This window comes from Desmodus rotundus, chromosome 7 (genome assembly GCF_022682495.2).
Source record: "Desmodus rotundus isolate HL8 chromosome 7, HLdesRot8A.1, whole genome shotgun sequence".
NCBI lineage: Eukaryota > Metazoa > Chordata > Mammalia > Chiroptera > Phyllostomidae > Desmodus > Desmodus rotundus.
In genome coordinates, this window is record NC_071393.1 from 109,320,811 (window position 1) to 109,338,606 (window position 17,796).

Genomic DNA, 17,796 nt, shown 5'->3' on the forward strand with positions numbered 1-17,796 from the left:
ACTCAAATGAGTCCCAACACACAAGGAAGGGTCTTGTAAAAATTTTCCTTGCAATATAATAACCACATAGTAAGCATTCCATTCATACAGCTGAATTAGTACATTTATAGTATTGAGGAAGGTCATCCTCATTTACTAAGTGGGTGGTAAAATCTTGCCTGCAGGGTACACATTGAGTAAGCCTGGGAGTAGCATTGTCCGTAAGCAGGTGAAAAAGCTTGAAGATACTCTTTCAAGTTCTTCTCTCAACTAGGTGGTTTAAAGAATTAAAGAACAGCCCCAACTGGTGTGGCTCAGTGGGTTGAGCATCATCCTGTGAACCGAAAGGCTGTCAGTTCAGCTCCTTATGTGGGCACGTGCCTGGGTTTCGGGCCAGGTCCCCAGTTGGGGGCATGTGAGAGGCAACCAATTGATGATTCTCTCGCACGTAGGTGCTCTCTCTCCCTCTTTTCCCCTCTCTCTAAAAATAAATAAATAAGTAAAAATTTAAAAAGAGATTTAAAAATCAACTGTGTCACTATCACCTTAATAAATTATTTTTAGAAACCAATTGTGCTTCTGTCCAACTCAACACAGACATAGCTGTAAAGCCCAATTCGAAGTATAAGCAATTTAAACTTCTTTGGCTAAAATAATTACTGTTTATAATAGTTTCTGGGGGTAATTCAATTTGTACTGGGCTTGAGGGTGACTTTTGTGTAGATTTCTCTAAGGTAAGGGTCCACATCAGGAGTGGTCTCAACTCTGACTTTGTTCAGCTCTGCGATTCTGACATTATAAGTCTTCGAGCTTCTGTTACGGAAGACCCTTAGGAAATCCCCTGTGGGGCCCAAGACCACCCTATGCAGTCATTTCTTGGTAGGATAAAGCCTTTGTTATAAAGGTTTTTCTGTGGATACACGGTGACCTTTGCCTGTTGTCCCTGTCACTGTTTGGAGGAGAGTTTTTCGAGCAGATGTGCTGGGTTTTATTTGAGAGGCTGAATTAGAGTTTCAAACGGCGTTTGATGAAGATGAAAGTAGAAGAAAAGAATGAGCTCTGCAAAGTTTTGCTTGGCTACTTCTAGGACCGGGTGCGCGCATAGGGGTATCTGTTCATTTTGTTTCTCCCACTTCGCCAGCCCCACCGATAGCCCCAGAGGCAACAGAAGCCTGGTGCCCCCCTGGCATCAGCACAGACGGCTGAAGGAGCAGCTCCTGGAGGCTCGTGCCCACACCCTGAGTTTCTTAGGAAGAGAGTCTCAGAAGGGGCTTCCTATGGTGGGCAGAGTGTTTTTAAGGCCCATTTTGAGGACAACCAGAGGAAAGGAAAGATTTTCTCAGTAACTGGCTGAAAAGGTGAAAGTAGGGGTCAGATCCTTCATGTTCTGCAGTGACTCTTGTTCCCCCCTTGTAGTGGAGACATTCAGGTTTTCCCGGGCCTGTCTTTTAAGATGGCAGCGCAGAGGTAGGTGGGAGTCTGGCGGCGGCTTTGGTAGAGCTCTGTGGCCCAGGCGTCTTCAGGTTTCATTTCAAACCACTCTTTCCTATGCACGGAGTCTTTGACCCTGCTGAGCCCCCTGCAGCCACCTCCACATGGCAGGAGCATCTGCCCGGTGAGACCCCAGGGCCCGGCATGCTGGAGGAGTAGGAGAGCCTCTCTGGGTTGGGAGGCACAGGTGGTTTCACCCTGTGTTTGTTCTACTCAGGTTACCTGCTACTCGGAGGTAAGCACTGGCAGTTTCTGGGTCCAGAGTCTCATTGTCTGAGGAGAGAAGGAATGAGAGAGTGTTGGGAGGGCAGCTGAGGGAAGGGATGAGGTCAGTCTGGGCAAGTGGCTTTGAGTCCCGGCTGGCTGGGGGCCCTCCCCAACTCTCCCAGAGAAAGGGAGCCAGGCCTGCTGCAGGCTCAGAGTGAACCATTGGCTGGTGGAGAAACACTTCTAACTGGCCTGCCTTTTCCTCTCTGAAGACAGGAAAATCTTGGGAAACCCCGGTGTGACTCAGTTGCCAGTGAGGATGTAGTCATAGGGCCCTCAGAACTACCTGCTGGACCAGTTGGGCTAGGATGAGGGTGGACTAGTGAGGTGCCTCAGACATTGAGTTTAAGGAGGTCCTCCCTCTTAGGGTCAGACAAGTGTCCACTCCCACTCCCGGAGTTCTGGCCCCTCTCCCCAACACTGGGCTGAGTTGGGAGGCAGGAGAACGTTTCTCAGGCTTAAGTTTTACTGCCATCCTGAGGCCACTGGCCAAGCTCCGCCTGACAACTTGTCCAGACCCACTGCTCCCACTTCCCTCCTCCCTGGCTGGATTCCCTTCCACCTTCCCTCTCCACCACGAGTGTCAACAACCTTAACTAGTGTTTTCCTGAAGAATTTTGAGACACTTTAGGATGACAAGGACTGGGGGACGAAGTCCTGCCTGGCACCCTGTCTGCGCCCTCACGGCAGCAAACCTGGCTCCAGACCTCCTGGGCCTGTCCGACCTTCCATCCCCTCTCGCTTTCTAGAAGTAACACTGGCTGATGCCCATTTAGATTCTCTCAGCGGGCTTGTTATTCTGAGCAATTTACCTCTTGTCTCCTCCAGGGTGGTCAGTAAGTTCTCCAGGGACAGAAAAAGGAAAATGCTTTGAGCTCCCAGCCAACAGGTACTTTCCACATGTATCTATCTTCCTTTCAAGCTAAAAAAAAAAAAAAAAAAAAAAAAAAGCCTGAGCTCCTTCCCAGCTGCAGGGAGAAGCCTGGCCTCCCACCTCTGTTTTGGATCAGCAATGACCTCCCCAAGAGAGAGCAGCACTCTCCATTGCCTTTGAGTGCACACTGTGATTGAGTTGTTTACTCCTCCTGGAGTTCTCTGGACCAGTTCGGTTAACTTAGGGACTAATGGTTTGGCTTTAATGTTTTCGTGCCTAGAAGTAGATACAGGTTTTTGTTAATCACAGATGAGCTGATTTACCCCTTAGGTGTAAGAGAGAGCTCTCGTGCAGGAGAGGGATGCAATCTGGGAGCTGGCCCAGCCCTCACATTTGCAGGGCCTGGGGCAAGAGAACAAATGGAGGCCTGTGTTTTTAAAAGTTACATATCAAGCCAACAAAATGATTAATGAAATAAATTGTGTCCTCCTACCTTGACATGTGTACTTTCATAACAACTTTGAAGGTCAGGTTCAGATGGAGAATTCTCAGAGTTCTCAGGGTTCTGCACAGAGATACAGCAGCCCAGGGAATGCCTGCCCAGCTCCCACCTACCCCCTTCTCTCCCACCCCGTCTCTGCTCTGCTTTGGGAGGGGCCTGTGCACTGCGGTGTAGGCACCCCAGCCCACATATCCAAGCTCCATCCATGTGTTGCCCCTTAGCCACCCCTTGCGTTTTGGGAACATCTGCTTATGTGGAGGTCCTTACACCCAGAGAAGGGGACGGTGCAGGCCCTGGAAGTGGGCTCAAGGCTGTTTGAGCAAGAAGTGCTGGGAATGTTGCCTAGAAGAGGGGGCTGGGACTTGGGTGTGCAGTGAGCACGTCACTTTGGCCTGAGACAGGGCAGTGCCCAGTGGAAGGCCGGAGAGGGGATTTTTAGAGCATGGGACCCACGGCAGGAGTGCCTCTTGCTCAGGGGTAAGGTCAGTACTTCTAGGAATAAACAGCTCCCTTTCTAGGACCTTCCACTTCTGTGAAGACACAGTCTTCTCCAGGTCCATGTACTCACATGTACTCCATCCACCAGGGAAGAGGCCAGTAGGGAGGCATTGGGACAGAGTCCAATGCCACATGGTACAAAGAATTCAGTAACCCAACTTCATATCAGCTCCCAGGCCTCCCGTAATTGCTAATGACCAGTGCATTGGATTGGAGCCACTACCCCAATGGAAACACGGCCGTTCTCAGCTTCTAGGGGACCTAGCCAAATGCCTGTATGGAACAGAGGCAGAGGGAATGCTGTTAATCATGTCTGGGCCTGCCAGGCTAATTCCTCATCTTCAGACCGTTTTGCTCTCTTGATAGGAAGCAAAAGCAAGATGTGGCGATGATACCACTGTCCTCTCCCCTTGGCCCACCTCCCCTCAAGTACCTGTTTGAGATGCTCCTGCTAGTCTATAAAGAAAACAAGGAGAGCTCATGTAGTTTTTGAATGCCGACTCCAGCCCCATCCTACAGGAGACTTCCTGACGCTTCCTAGATAATCCTCAGCCTCCTTAACTAAGCAGCCCTGCATTCACCCAGCACCTTTGTTTTATAGGCTGTTTTACGACTGGAAATAACTTGCTTATTGTAAATCTCTCCTGTGGGACTTACAGAGGTGTCGTCTGTTCTGTTTTTCTGGCTCTTTCACACATTTATTTAACTTTATTCATCACTCAGTAAGGACATTTTGAATTTTAAGTCATAATTATATAAGAAAGAAATATTGTCCCACAGACACAGCCCTTACTGTATTGATTAAGGATTTCCTTATTTAAAAGATAGGGTTTCTCCCCCTTGGTAGATCTCCAGTTTTTTAAATATGCTCTTTCTACGAAGCCCTAGAATTAGTTCATAAGAGTGGTGTGTTTGAGCCTGTGGGCTTCCAAGGGTGAAAAATGCTTTCTTCAAGCAATAGACTGACGTTTATTATTGCTCCGTAGTTTTACAAACTATCTTCTGTGCAAGGGAGGGACAAAAATACATTGTAATTTGTCTCAGTCGCTAACTCGTAGGTTTGTCCCTGACTTCCATATCTGCCTTTGATCCCAGGGAGCTGAAGGGCCCTCTCAACCGTTCTCTTGGCACTTGTTGTGTATATGTGTGTGTAAAATATACCGAGCGTATAATTTACCATTATAAGCCTACAATTTAGCGGCACGGTGTTGTGTAACCATCACCACTATTTCCAGCACTTTTTCACCACCCGTGAGAAACTCTGTCCCCATTAAGCACCAGCTTCCCGTTTCCAGGCATGTCGATCCTGAGCTTGCACAGTGTTTACGTGAATACACTTTGGAGCCAAGGAACCTGAGTCGGGATATTGGCTCTGCCTTTTGCTAGCTCTGGGTCATTGAACAGTTTGCCTGATCTCTTTAAGTCTTGGTTTACTCATCTGCAAAACAGAGCTAATAAGAATCAAAATAACCACCTATACAGAGTTTTTGTGTGCATAAGAGACCACATGAAAGGAGCATCATCAGCTCTCAGGAAGCATGTAGTCTCCTCCTTGTTGTCAGTGTCTCATGCATCAGGGTTGTCAGCTCTCATCCCCCAAATTCCTAGATCTTCATTGTCACCTGCACTAGACCTGGCTCCCTCTTCACCCCTTTGGCTAGAGCTAGGAAGAGATTTGGGTATTTCTTGATCTTCACAAGAATAACAAATATTTGTGAAGTGCTTCCAGAAGAGGGAACCAAACACAGAGATGGATACTAAGTAACATGAAGAAGGTCTCCCAGCTTGCAGGTGAAAGACAGGATTTGAATGCAGAGTTCCGCCTCAGGGCCCATGCTCTCAACCACTAAAGCACAAGGCCTTGATATGCTAATAAGCATCTGGCAATGATGATGGCTGAAGTAGAACTTGGAGAGGGAAATTGCCAGCAAGACACTGGCACTGCCAGAGCAAAAGTCTATGTCTTCTGACTCACCACCCAGTGCCCCAGCCGGTGGCGCTGGCTGTGCTGCTGTACACTGTGTACTTCAGTACTTTAACGTGTGCTAAAGTACACACTGTGTACTGAAGCACAATAGTACTTTAAGAGTGCTATGTCAAAAGCAATCAAGGAGTCAGGTAATCAACTTCCCTTTCCTTAGAGTGAGGTCTGAGGTCTTTGGGGAGCTTTGGGACAGGAACAATACTCGGGCTTCCCTCCTGGAGTGTTGCTTTGACGGCTGCCCCTCGTACATCTTCCCACAGATCAGCCAAACCACACACTTAGAGTTGCCTAATGAGGAGTGTCACTAGCCACCCACCCACCCACTGCCACCATCCTGATTCTCAGTCCCCCAGCATATCCACCTTTAAGACTTTATTGCCCGAGTGTGGCTGGTTGAGGAGAGATCTCCCTCTCCTTTAAGACTATATTCACATTTTCATGTTGGTTTCTTAAAATGGTTTCGTCAATGTCCCTCATTTGGAGCAGAAGGCTTTGTTCTTTGTCCTCCAGGAACTGATGGAGGTTCTCAAACTTATAGGTGACTTTCTGTCACGCCATTTCTTTTTTAAGAATTTTTATTTATTTATTTTTAGACAGAGGTAAATGGAGGGAGAAAGAGAGGGAGAGAAACATCAATGTGTGGTTGCCTCTTGTGTGCCCCCTGGCCTGCAACCCAGGCATGTGCTCCAGACCGGGAATTGAACCGGTGACCCTTTGGTTTATAGGCCGGCATTCAATGCACTGAGCCACACCAGCCAGGGCAAGTCATGCAATTTCTATTTGTTTCTAAACTAGATAGAGATAAGTAGTCACGTGAACACTAAAGCGATCACATGCATCTTCCCTTTTCATCATTGCCCACAGATGCTGCCCTATAATTTCCCCTTTGGTTCTATTCCCATCACATACCCACTCTAAGGGAATTTAAAAAGAGCGACAAAGCATAAACATACTTAGGACTTTAAAGTGTATGTCATGCAATGTGATTTCAAACTGAGTTTTTGCAATTCTGAGGATATTTCCAGCTATCTCGGGGCTCATCTTAATTACGTATGTCTCAGAAAATTAATTTTAATTCACTTCAGTTCAAAACACAGATGCACCCATTTGTTCCTAAGAGGAGAATGGGACGTGTCACGGAATCAAGAACATGTGTCTGTGGGTATAATTACGAAAAGACCGGGAATGAGTGAGTTGCGCTATAACGCATGTGAATGTCTGCTTTGTGGCCCAGTTCCTTGGCTCTGGCGTTGGGCTCCAGGGGAGGATATCTATCTTAAACATGCACAAATGGGAAGAGTGCAAAGAACATGACTAGTACTGCTGTGTCCAGACTCTGCTCCTGACAAATAACATCATGACTCCAGTATGGAGACGGAAGAGGGGATATAAAAGGCAGAAGGCAGGCATTCCAGAGGGCTAATCTGCTTGAGCCACGAGGGCGTATGCTGAGAATAGTAGCAGACATGAGATAATTATTGACCACCAAGGGCTGAAGTATCAGGAGCCGAAACCATCTGAAGCACAAGAAGTTATAATGCCTTTTAAAAATATATCCCAAATATAAAATGATCAATTGGGAAAAATTCAGAATTGATAACCATTAAGGTAGAGAAACCATCTCCAGCTTGGGTCTTGTTACAAGTAACTTTTTTTCTTGGTTATCTTCTGAGTTGGGGATTGGCAGACCACTGCCTGCTAGCCAAGGGCTGCCCCACTGCCTGGTTTTGTTTGGCCCTTGAGCTCAGAAAGGTTTTTAAATGGTTAAAAAATCAAAAGAAGAAAATCTTATAACATGTGAGAATGATAAGAAGTTCCTATTTCAGTGCCCGTAAGTGAAGTTTTATTGGCACACGGCCATGCCCGTTCAGTTTCGTGTTGTCTGTGGCTGCTTTCGAACTACCAGAGCAGAGGTGAGTGGTCGCACAGGGACCAGATGGTCCTCAAAAGCCTAAAATATTTACTTGTGGTCCTTTATAGAAAACGTTGGCCTGATCTAAGGCGATTCTTGCAAAGTGGGCAGTTAGTAGCTGCTCCCTGAAAAACGGGTTCTGTTGACATATAGATTGGGAAATGCTATTTTAAATAAAATTGAACCAGACTCATTAATAAGCTAATGCAACATGAAAATCTACAAAAAGAGTGGGGGAGGAGGGAAACAGAATATTTGGTGTTTCCCACACTTAATGGCTATGAGCTCTTTTTCTTTTTCTTTCTCCCTCTTTCTTAAGGGCACTTCTGTGGCACTGATGTTCCAGGGAACATGACTTGCTGGTAAATCCTGCTGAAATATAATTGGTGATTTATATATACTCAATGGGGAGGGGGGAAAACCCTGCTACTTAAAAAACTGGTAGAATTTCTCTCAGAGGGAAACCTATTTTTTTGTTGTTGTTGTTTCACAAAACACATTGGAAGGTCATTTGGTCATGAAAAGTTAAGGTTCAAGAAACTCGATCTGGAAGATGGAAAATGAAAACAGAGAGAGTGTTAAACAGTTCTGCGTGGTACAGAGGGCAATTTGGAAGGTTGGGGCTAGTCTAGAAGGACGGATTGAGAGGTGAACAGGATGGGAAAAGGGTGCTGAGAATGGGACATGGGAGCTTGAGAAGAATCAAAGAAGCCTTGTGGGTCAGGATGGCCAGTGATAAATGCTCTACGGCAGAGAAGGCTACACAGTAGAGCAACAATGGCCAAGACCGGCTAGGTAATTTGCGGAGCCCGCTGCAAAATGAAAATGTTCAAATGCAGCAAAAGGTGCTGTTAGCGGTACTAAGATAGGAAGCTTTCTCTTTCAGCTGCAGTCTCTCTCTCGATCTGTCATGCTGTTTTTAATTTGCTATTTAATATCATGCTTCCTCGGGCATACGGAATCCAGGAGCGCAGATTCTTCCAGGCCCTGGGGTTCGTTCCTGTGCTGTGATTCGGTGCCTGCACCTGTCATCCACAGGCAGTAGGCTGCCCCTCTCACCAGCCTCTGCGTGGAGATGCTCTGCTCCATGGGAGCAGAGTGGGGCGTGTGGAAGTCAGACCCAGCATCTCCCCTTCCCTTGTACCGCCTCCAAACCATGGTGGGCTGGGGAGAGGCAGGGAGTGGAGGGTAGGTCATTGGCTGAAGGTGGGGAGGGGCTGGGACATCAGGCAGAGATGGGAGCTTGTTGGTTGGGAGTGAGGGGTCTAACCAGGAAGACAGGGAGTTGGTGGGAGTCAGGCCTGAGTGTGAGTACAAGCTCCAAGCCCTCGGCACGTGCACCATTAACCTATCAGACTTCATGTGCAAACACAAATTCCAAGGTAAGCTTGTTAAGCATTTCACGATGACCACAGAGCGTGGAACTGCAAATTCAGGACCCTTGTGAGCACAGGGCCTTGTGAGAATGCATTAGGTGCATACCCATGAGGCCAGCTCTGCTGATGCCTGACCACTTTTACTTTTTTAAAAGAAATTAGCCCCACACCTTTATTTCCACACCCTTGGTAAAAAAAAAAACAAAAAACCAAAAAAACAACAACCCTGCTGCATGAACAGCCCTGTGTTGGACCAGCAGTTGCCTTGGCAAATTAAAAGCAAAAGGACTGATTTCCCTCTTTGGGTCCATGCCAGCTGAGGAAACAAAACAGTAGTAAACAGGCAAGCCTAGGAGACTCAGATTTCAGCATAAACAAGAAATGGGCAAGAGGTGGCCGTGAGAACGCAGTCCCACTGGGAGCACGCAGACATTGTGGGTTTCCAACCACGCGAGTGGCCAGAGCCAGCTGGATGACGTGGAGACAGCCAGGTGGCCAGCACTTGGGTTTCCCATAGTGTGACTTATGCTTATGGGGAACATGTTAAAAATATGTAAAAATCATCTGAGGATATTTAGTAGTCTATTTTTACTGTGTGCATTTCTCTCTCTATGCTAACTGTGGTCTTGTGCTCCTTTTACTTGTCACTTTTAATCACTGCTGACAGGAATTGGCAGAGAGAGATGGAAATAAATCTTAGCTTAACTTCTGGTTCCTACTTTATGCCCCAGTTTCCATGTGACTTGAGGGAGAAGCTGGCCGTATGCCAAGAGTCACCCTCACCAAATAAAGAATATACAATTATGTTTTACAAAAAAAGGTTTTTTCTAAGACAAGGGGGGAGTGGAATCACATCTGCTCAACCAACCTGGCTTTGATCAGAATAGATGGATGGAGAACCTGGGGAAAGGGGCGGTGACCATGTTTAGCTCACCTGCAGAGTCTGAAGGCATTGAATAGATAAAAAATAAATAACTACTGTAAACCACTCTTTATTTAACACTTGCCAGTGTCAGGCTTTCTGCCCAGTCATTCTCACGCATTATCTCACTTAACTGCCACATTGATTGAATGAGGGGAATTATGTCCTATTTTACAGATGAGAAAACTGAAGCTCTAAGAAGTTTTACTTGTTTGTGGTCACACAGCCAGTGAGTGCAGAGTAAGTACTGAACAAACCCAGGTCTGTGTGCTTGCAAAGGCCAACCTCTCCAGTCCTGTCCAAGAAAATGAGCTTATACAGGCCTTTGCCAAGAGATGAAACCCTTTGAACCCTTAAGGATCCATATCCAGGAGGTCCGGTAGCCGCTTAAGAATTCGGTTAATAGTAGTAACCTAAGACAAACCACTTTCCCAAACACCAAAGAGAAAATAGGGCCCATGGAGGGAATCAGTGGCATTGGTATCTAATATTATTTTTTATTTGAAGTGGTTTACCTCAAAGAGTGAGGGCTAAGACCATGCCTCTAATGCCTCATCGTATCCTCTGTGTCTTACACATAGCATTTATGCAGTAAATGCTAAAGGATGTAATGCTTAGAGAAGAGCCTTAAGATTGTCGTTCATCTTCTTGAAACTTTTGGTAAATAAGTTGATATAGAGCTGGTTTAGGACATAAGAACTTATAAGGAAATATTTGGCTATAATTTGTTATTGAGTTGATCTGTGATTTAAAACAAAATGGTATTACGATGACATATCACCTCATACCTATCAGAATGTAGAATGGCTGTCATCAATAAATCAGCAAAGAACAAGTGCTGGTGGGGTGGGGAGAAAAGGGAACCCTTGTACATTGTTGATGGGAATGTATAGATTGGTGAAGCCATGTGGAAACCAGTATGGAGGTTCCCCCCCAACATTAAAAGTGGAACTGCCTTATGACCCAGCGATTCCACTTCTAGGTATACATTCTGAAGAAATCCAAAACACTAATTTGAAAGAATACATGTGTCCCCTCTGTTCATTGGAACATTATTTACAGTCACCACTATATGGAAAACAACTCAAGTGCTCAGCAACAGACAAGTGTATAAAAATGTGGTACATCAATGGAATGTTACTCAGCCATAAAAAGAATGAAATCTTACCATTTGCGACAGCATGGGTGGACCTAGAGGGTATTTTGCAAAGAGAAATAAGACAGAGAAAGACAAATACCAAATGATTTCACTTATACGTGGAATCTAAAGAGCAAAATAAACAAACAAAATAGAAACAGACTCATAGATACAGAAAACAGACAGATGGTTGACAGAGGGGAGGAGATTTGGAAGACTGGGTAAAAAAGGTGAAGGGATTAAGAAGTACAGACTGGTAGTCACAAAACAGTCACAGGGATTTAAAGTATGGCAGAGGAAATATCATCAATAATATTGTAATAACTATGTATGATGCCAGGTGGGTGCCTAAAATATCAGGGTGACCACTTTGCAAAGTTTAATTGTCTAACCACTATGCTGTATACCTGCAACTAATACAAAATAATATTTTAAAAACATTATAAAATAAAATGGTATTTAAATAAAAGTGATTTGAAATGAAAGAGTGAATGTTTACAAAAATTATCCAGCTCACCCTCTTTATTGTATAGCAAAGTAACAGCTCTGGAGGGGACAAAGGTCTGGTCCAAGTGTCCTACCCATGTCTCAGCAGCTGACTTGCCTGCTACTTCACAGGAGTTACAGAAGCCATTCAGGTTGTCTAGAAATTTGGGATTTGTCCCCTCGTTTAAGCTCCACATAAACCTGTCACCAGGTTCTATCACCTGAGTGTCTCTTGAATCCTTCCCTTTCGTCCCTTTCGTCCCTTTCCCTCCGACACTGCCTGTTTTCACACAGTCCAAGTTTTCCATTTGGGCCGTTGCATTGGCCCCGGTGGTCTACTGCGCTGTGTGCCCTGAGGTGGGATGTTTCTAAAATGAAGAGGTGGCGCGGCCTCTCTTCTGCTTAAAACCCCTGAGACTACTGAGAGTCTAGAGCAGCTTGCCCAAAAGAACTTTCTGTGATAATGGCAATGTCTAATATGACAGCTGTCAGTCATGTGGTTATTGAGCACCTGAAATATGGCTAGTGTGACTTTGCAATGGAGTTTTTAATTTTACTTAATTTTAATGAATTTAAATACCTGAATGTGGCCAATGACTACTATATTGGACAGTGCAGGTCTGAGATGACATGCGAATTACTTAGCCTGGCCCACAGGGCCCCTCATTTTGCCCTTATGCCCCTTTCTTGTCCTCATTTTCTGTAGCTCACCCCTCCATGCTCTGGGCTCTAACAGACCGCTTGCTTTTTTCTAGATTCGCACACACTGCGTTCTTTCAGGTTGTTTTTTCTCCTGGAACACCCTATCCTGCTTCATTAGCCTGAGAAAGTTTTTACTCAGCTTTCCAGACTAAGTTGAGCTACGTTTTCCTCTGAGAGGCCTTCCTGTACTCCCTCAGGATGAGTTCATATTCCTCCTTTGGGCTTCCACCAGGGCCACTACACATCTCCAGGGGGCCCCATTTACACTGGGATCCATGTGAATGACACCTTCTGGATTTGTGCTGTTCCCAGTATATGCAGCCCTGATGGTAATCAAAGTCCAAACTTTCTCTTTATATATGTTGCTATTTTGATATAATACTTTTATTCAGTTCATTCATGAGGCACCGGGCTTAGCTTGCATATACCTTTTGTCTTTTGTTTCAATGTCTTGCTCTGGTGCCGCTCTGTGCCAATGCAGGGATTGACATTGTATTCCTGAGACCTGGCGCAGTGCCTGGCACATAGTAGAAACTCAAGTTTTGGTCGTCACTGTGTATTAAATGCGGGTAATTGCATCACGTACAAACTTTGCTGCTGGCTCTTCAGTCCACAAAGCACTACGTAAACAATGGTTGACATCATGATCTGGGAACAGTTATGCCCCTTGTTTTATGTCTGTTGGTTATAACTGGGCGCTGTTATTTAGTTTGTGCACAGACAGCAAAGCACCTGGGTGCGTTGCCTCCTTGTCTCCCAATGATAAACCCAAAGGACAGTTCGCAGAAATGGTTATTCAGAAGAGGCCGTTGGCCAGCGAAGATGCAAGCGCAGCAAAGAAATGAAAACTGATAACCCCAGAAGTGAAACTGGATGTGATTTGAAGATTGGAATATGGCAACAACAGAGCAAAAATAGGATGAGATCGAAACCTGAGTGAAAGTATGGTATAAATTGTACTGAAAAAGTCCGATGAATATAAAAGCGAGCTAAAGTTGCTTCAACATCTTTTAGTTTCAGTTGCACTAGGAAGAGAAAGCTGCCTATGGTGGAAGGGGAATGTTTACTTCCGACTTAGATACATGCGGCAGGGCAGTAACTTTTACTCCACTGTGCAAACAACGGCAGGATTTGAATCTCATCTGAATGGAATTAGAGAAAAAAGTAGCTGGCCACGGGGAACGTTGACACTGCCATCACGAGAGAGATTCTACATATGAGGTTAGAGGAACTTAGTGAAGGCGGACTTGGAATAAATGAGGAAAGTGGTCGTGACAAGAATGAGGAAGATGTCCCAGAGAATGTGACATCATCAAAAAAAATTGACGTTAAAGGAACTCAGAGATATTTCACAACATTGAAAGTGCAGTGGATAAAATAATGGAAAGATCGGAAACAGTAGGAAAGTTCACCAGGGCATGTAAATGGCGCTCACTCTGTGTTTAAATTATATAATTATATAATGAGAAAAAGAAGCAAGGACTATTCAAGCTACTCTTGGTAAGGTTTTTTACAAAGAAATAGAACACATTAATTCTCAACATTTCTAATGTTTTGAATAACAATGTATTATGTAAATATTAGAGCTGCTATTTTAAACATACCTCTCTACATTTATAACTGACAGAGGGTTTTTAATGTTTTCACAAAAAATTTAAAGGTCACGGAACAATCGTGATCTTCCCATTTACTCCTTAGGTCTCTTTGAATGTGTCAGCGTGCTCGGTGATTTTTAAGGATTCCCTGTGTCTCCTTGGGGAAGAGTGCGTGTTAGACTCTCGTCATTTTAAATTGTGGTACAATATATGTAACATAACATAACATGCACTATTTTAACCATTTTAACTGCATAACTAATGAGAGCACATTTCCAATGCTCTGTAACCACCGCCACTATTCACCTCCCGTGCTTTTGCATTGTACCAAACTGAACATGCCCATTAAACACAACTCCCCATCGCCCTCTCCCTCCTGCCCTTTCTCCTTTCTGTCTCTGCAGATTTGTCTACTCCCGGTACCTCATAAAGTGCTAGCAAACACTCTTTGTTCTTTTGTGTCTGGCTTGTTTGACGTAGTACACTGTCCTCGAGGTTCATCCATACTACAGCATGTGTCAACATTTCATTCCTTTTTATGGACAAATAATATTCTATACAGGCCACACCTTGTTAATCCATTCATCTGAGATGGACACCTGGGTCGCCTCTACCTTTTGGCTTTTGTGAATAGTGTTGCTAAAAACCTGGGTGTCCTGTAAGAGACTTTTCAGGGTAGTTTTCTCTGGAAAGTGGTACCAGGGCTCAGAGAGTACTCTTCATCTTAGATTCTTCTGACTTATTTAATTTTAAAAAATTATAAGCACATGACATTTAAAAAATAAAGGTATAATAACATATAACATTGGAGAATTGGGGAAATCCTACCAGTTAGGATTGGGTTAAATGTGGATAGTATGTGTGAAGCACCAAGCTTGGAGCTGGAGGATGGAAGGCACACGATGCTACTTTCGTGGGAGGCAGAATCCTAGCTGCTCCGCTTTGGAGAGAGGGCATGGGAGTGCCTGAAACTGGCAAAAGGGTAGAGCTCAGGGGCAGAAAATATGGCGTTGCATTAGAATTTGCTTGGCGACCTATTTGGAGGCTGCTACTTCCATTTTGGTTCCTTTCCCAGAAACCCAAGGCCTGGGGCTGCTCCAGGGCCATCTCAGCTTCCCATCTGCACTTCCATCTGGGCTTGTCCTCCTCCACTGCCCACACCAGGTCTCCGGCAGCACACCATGTTCAAACCCTTTCATTAGAAAGCCCTGTCCTGACTCCTATACCCTCAGGACTCTGCCAACGTGGTCGCTGGCCGGGACAGGTGCATGTGTTCTCTCCTGGACATACAGTTGCACTGTAAATGTCAACACTTTTTTTTTGCAAGGATAACAACCTATGGCAAACTACTGGCACTTCTTTTCCAGTGCCCATGACGGACGCTTGCTAACTGATTCAAATGTCCTCCTGCTGAGCTCAGAAAAGGCCTCAGAACCTTTCAGGAAAAAAAAAATTGCTCTCAAAAACTTGGAGTTGCAATTAAACCTATTTGCCATCTTTGTGACCCAAAGAATGACCTTCTTGGTCTAGGTGTTGGGTCAGGGGTGTGGCAGGGAGATTCAGGGGGCAGACCTTGCAGCACCTCTAAACTCATGCTGTGGCGTTAAGGGCTCCTCACTGATGCATTGCACCTGTGATTCTGTCTTGATTTGAAGATAGAAAGGTCACCCTGTGAAAACTGAGCTGAAAGGGAGCCTCACGCCGCCAGTGCTGGGTCTGTGACCTGACGCTATGGGCAAGCCCTCAGACTGTGAGGTGCACTGTGGCATCCTCACACCTTCCATGCATCTTCTGGGAGGAGCGGGAAGGCCTGTAGCCTAAGTTACAGCCACGAGCAGGTCTGGGAAACTGGGCCATGTTGTGTAATGCTCTCCCTGCTTCTGCTGGCCCTTCCTGTGAATTCATGAGTCCCAGTCCTTGCAGATCCTGTCTGAGAGGGAGGCAGAGAAAATTTACCAGAAAACAAGAAAGAAAGAAAACAAGAAATAGGAAAATCAAATGGTCTGCTTTTGTCACAAGGGAGCATGTTGTGGTGGTAGGAGGACCAGGAGGGCCACCTTGGCTGACTGAACAGGGTCTGGGCTCCCAGTGGGTCTGGCTACCGACTTCTCAGATCGAGCTGTGTCCACCGAACACTGCAGGTGAAACCATTAGCACCCTACCATCGGCAGTTCTCAATTTTGGTTTTCTGGGTCTTAGTTGTCCTAGGACTAGAGATGCATCTTCCATAAGGGCTAGCCTTGGGGAACCAGGCTCTGTTAATTCAGATGCTCATCCGCCCCTAATGACAATAGAAATAAACAATAAGAGTAGCAATTATTAACAGTTTACTATGTACCAGGCACTGTGCTAAATGCTTTATAAACATCACCTCTTTTAATCCTTACAACAACCCTAAGAGGTATGAACTCTCACTTTATAGATGAAGAGATGGAAATTTAGAGAAGTTAAGATACTTATCCCAGGTGACTCCTCGGGTGAAGAGGTGGAGCGTGGATTTGAATCTGCATGACTAACTCCAGCTCCCTAACTCTAACCACTAGGACACTTGAAAAACTGACTTTTCCTTGTAAAGCTTTTACTGGTAACTCTGTGAACATGTTCTCGTGGTTTATACTGGGGGGTAGTCCAGTCTCCTAGAAGTAGGCATTGCCTGTCAGATTCCCTTCCCTCCCTCCCTCCCTCCCTGCCTGTCTCCAGCTAAAACCCCCTTGTGCATCCCTGTCCTCCAAACCACCGCTGGCCCCTGTGAGCGGGAATCCTCCTTGCTTTGTTCAGCCGGCCCGAGCAAAACCTGCAGAGCAGAGGCCACCTCCTCACCTGTGTCCCCCAGGTGCTGCTGACAGCCCTGCAGGTGCAAGGACTCTGCCTCCTCCAGCTCCGGCAGCAGCCTGGTGACATCCAGCTGCCTGCTGGCTGGAAGCCCCCGGCTTGAAGGCTCTGGTGGCATTGAGGACAAGATGGCAGAAGGGGCGAGGCCCCTTCCCAGCAGTGGGAGAGGCAGGCCTGGCAGAGCTGTGGCCACACTCGGTGATGACTGGGACTTGGAAGTATTCAAAACAGATGTAGCAGGTGACTTCCTCCTTCCTGTGGCTGAGCAGGGCATCAGCAGCCATGGCTTTGCAGGCCAGAGGAACAAAAGGGCTGCCTCCCTTTCTGGTCTCCACACCCTCTCCATCATCTCCTCTGAGCTGAAAGCATTGGCTGTGGCCGCCCAGACCAGCCCCTACAAGTCATCTGAGCTTTTTGGCTTTTGGTTCCTTTCAGTTTCGCAGTCAGAAGCTACTTCTCTCAGGTCTGCTGCTTTCCCATGCGCAGGCCTGCTGGCTCTCGGTCACCAGGAAGGAGACTGTGTAAGGTGGGGAACCAGCAAGGGTTTATCCCTCATTACCATTCAGTGGGCTCACGGGGCTCCCCATTTGTCAGGTCAGGATCTTTAACGAAGACTCTGCCTTAACAGTTGTTCTGGCCCGGAAGATGTGAGTCCGAGGGCCACTGATGGCCATTTCCTGGGGGGGTTCTACTGACCCCACAGGCCTCTGGCTGCTCCCAGGGCTGGGGGAGGGGCCGGAAGTCTGGTTTCCTGAGGGTTGGGAAGGACTCTTAAGAAGCTGGCAGGGTGACATTGGCTGAGTCACATCTCAGGAGAATTTGGAAAAAGTGCTTTTTAAAAACTTTTCTTCATGGAAAATCTGACTTAGCGTTCTTCAGGGAGACGGGAGATAGTGGGGAGGGTGTGCTTTTCCAGGGGCAGCCTCACTGGCAGTGGGCCTTACGGAGGAGAGAATCGGGGATAAGGGATGAGTGTCCCTCCTGGGTTCTGGTGGTGGCTGCTGAAGGATGTCATTAAATTGTCCTGATGATCTCAGGGGTGGGAGCTCCTGCCTCTACATTGACTTCTGCTCCAGAAGGGGGTGCTGAGTACATGTTGGTAGGGATGGGGGAGGAACTGTTTTGAAGTAGGTTCTGGAGCCCTGGCCCACCTGCTGTCCTTGGGCACTGGGAAGCAAGCCTACAAAGAGTAGATGATAAGAAGGTGATGTGCTTTCCCCAGAACTGAGCTGGAGAAG

At 46.2% G+C, this 17,796-nt stretch overlaps 1 long non-coding RNA gene across 1 annotated transcript; it reads right to left on the reverse strand.

Moving 5' to 3' along the window:
- Positions 1 to 411: 411 nt before the first annotated feature.
- LOC123480532 (uncharacterized) lies at positions 412 to 16,856 on the reverse strand. The gene is made up of 3 exons (XR_006656579.3): positions 16,547 to 16,856; positions 2,550 to 2,659; positions 412 to 1,743 (listed from the first exon to the last, which is right to left on the reverse strand). It is a non-coding gene; the product is annotated as an uncharacterized lncRNA (long non-coding RNA).
- Positions 16,857 to 17,796: the final 940 nt, after the last annotated feature.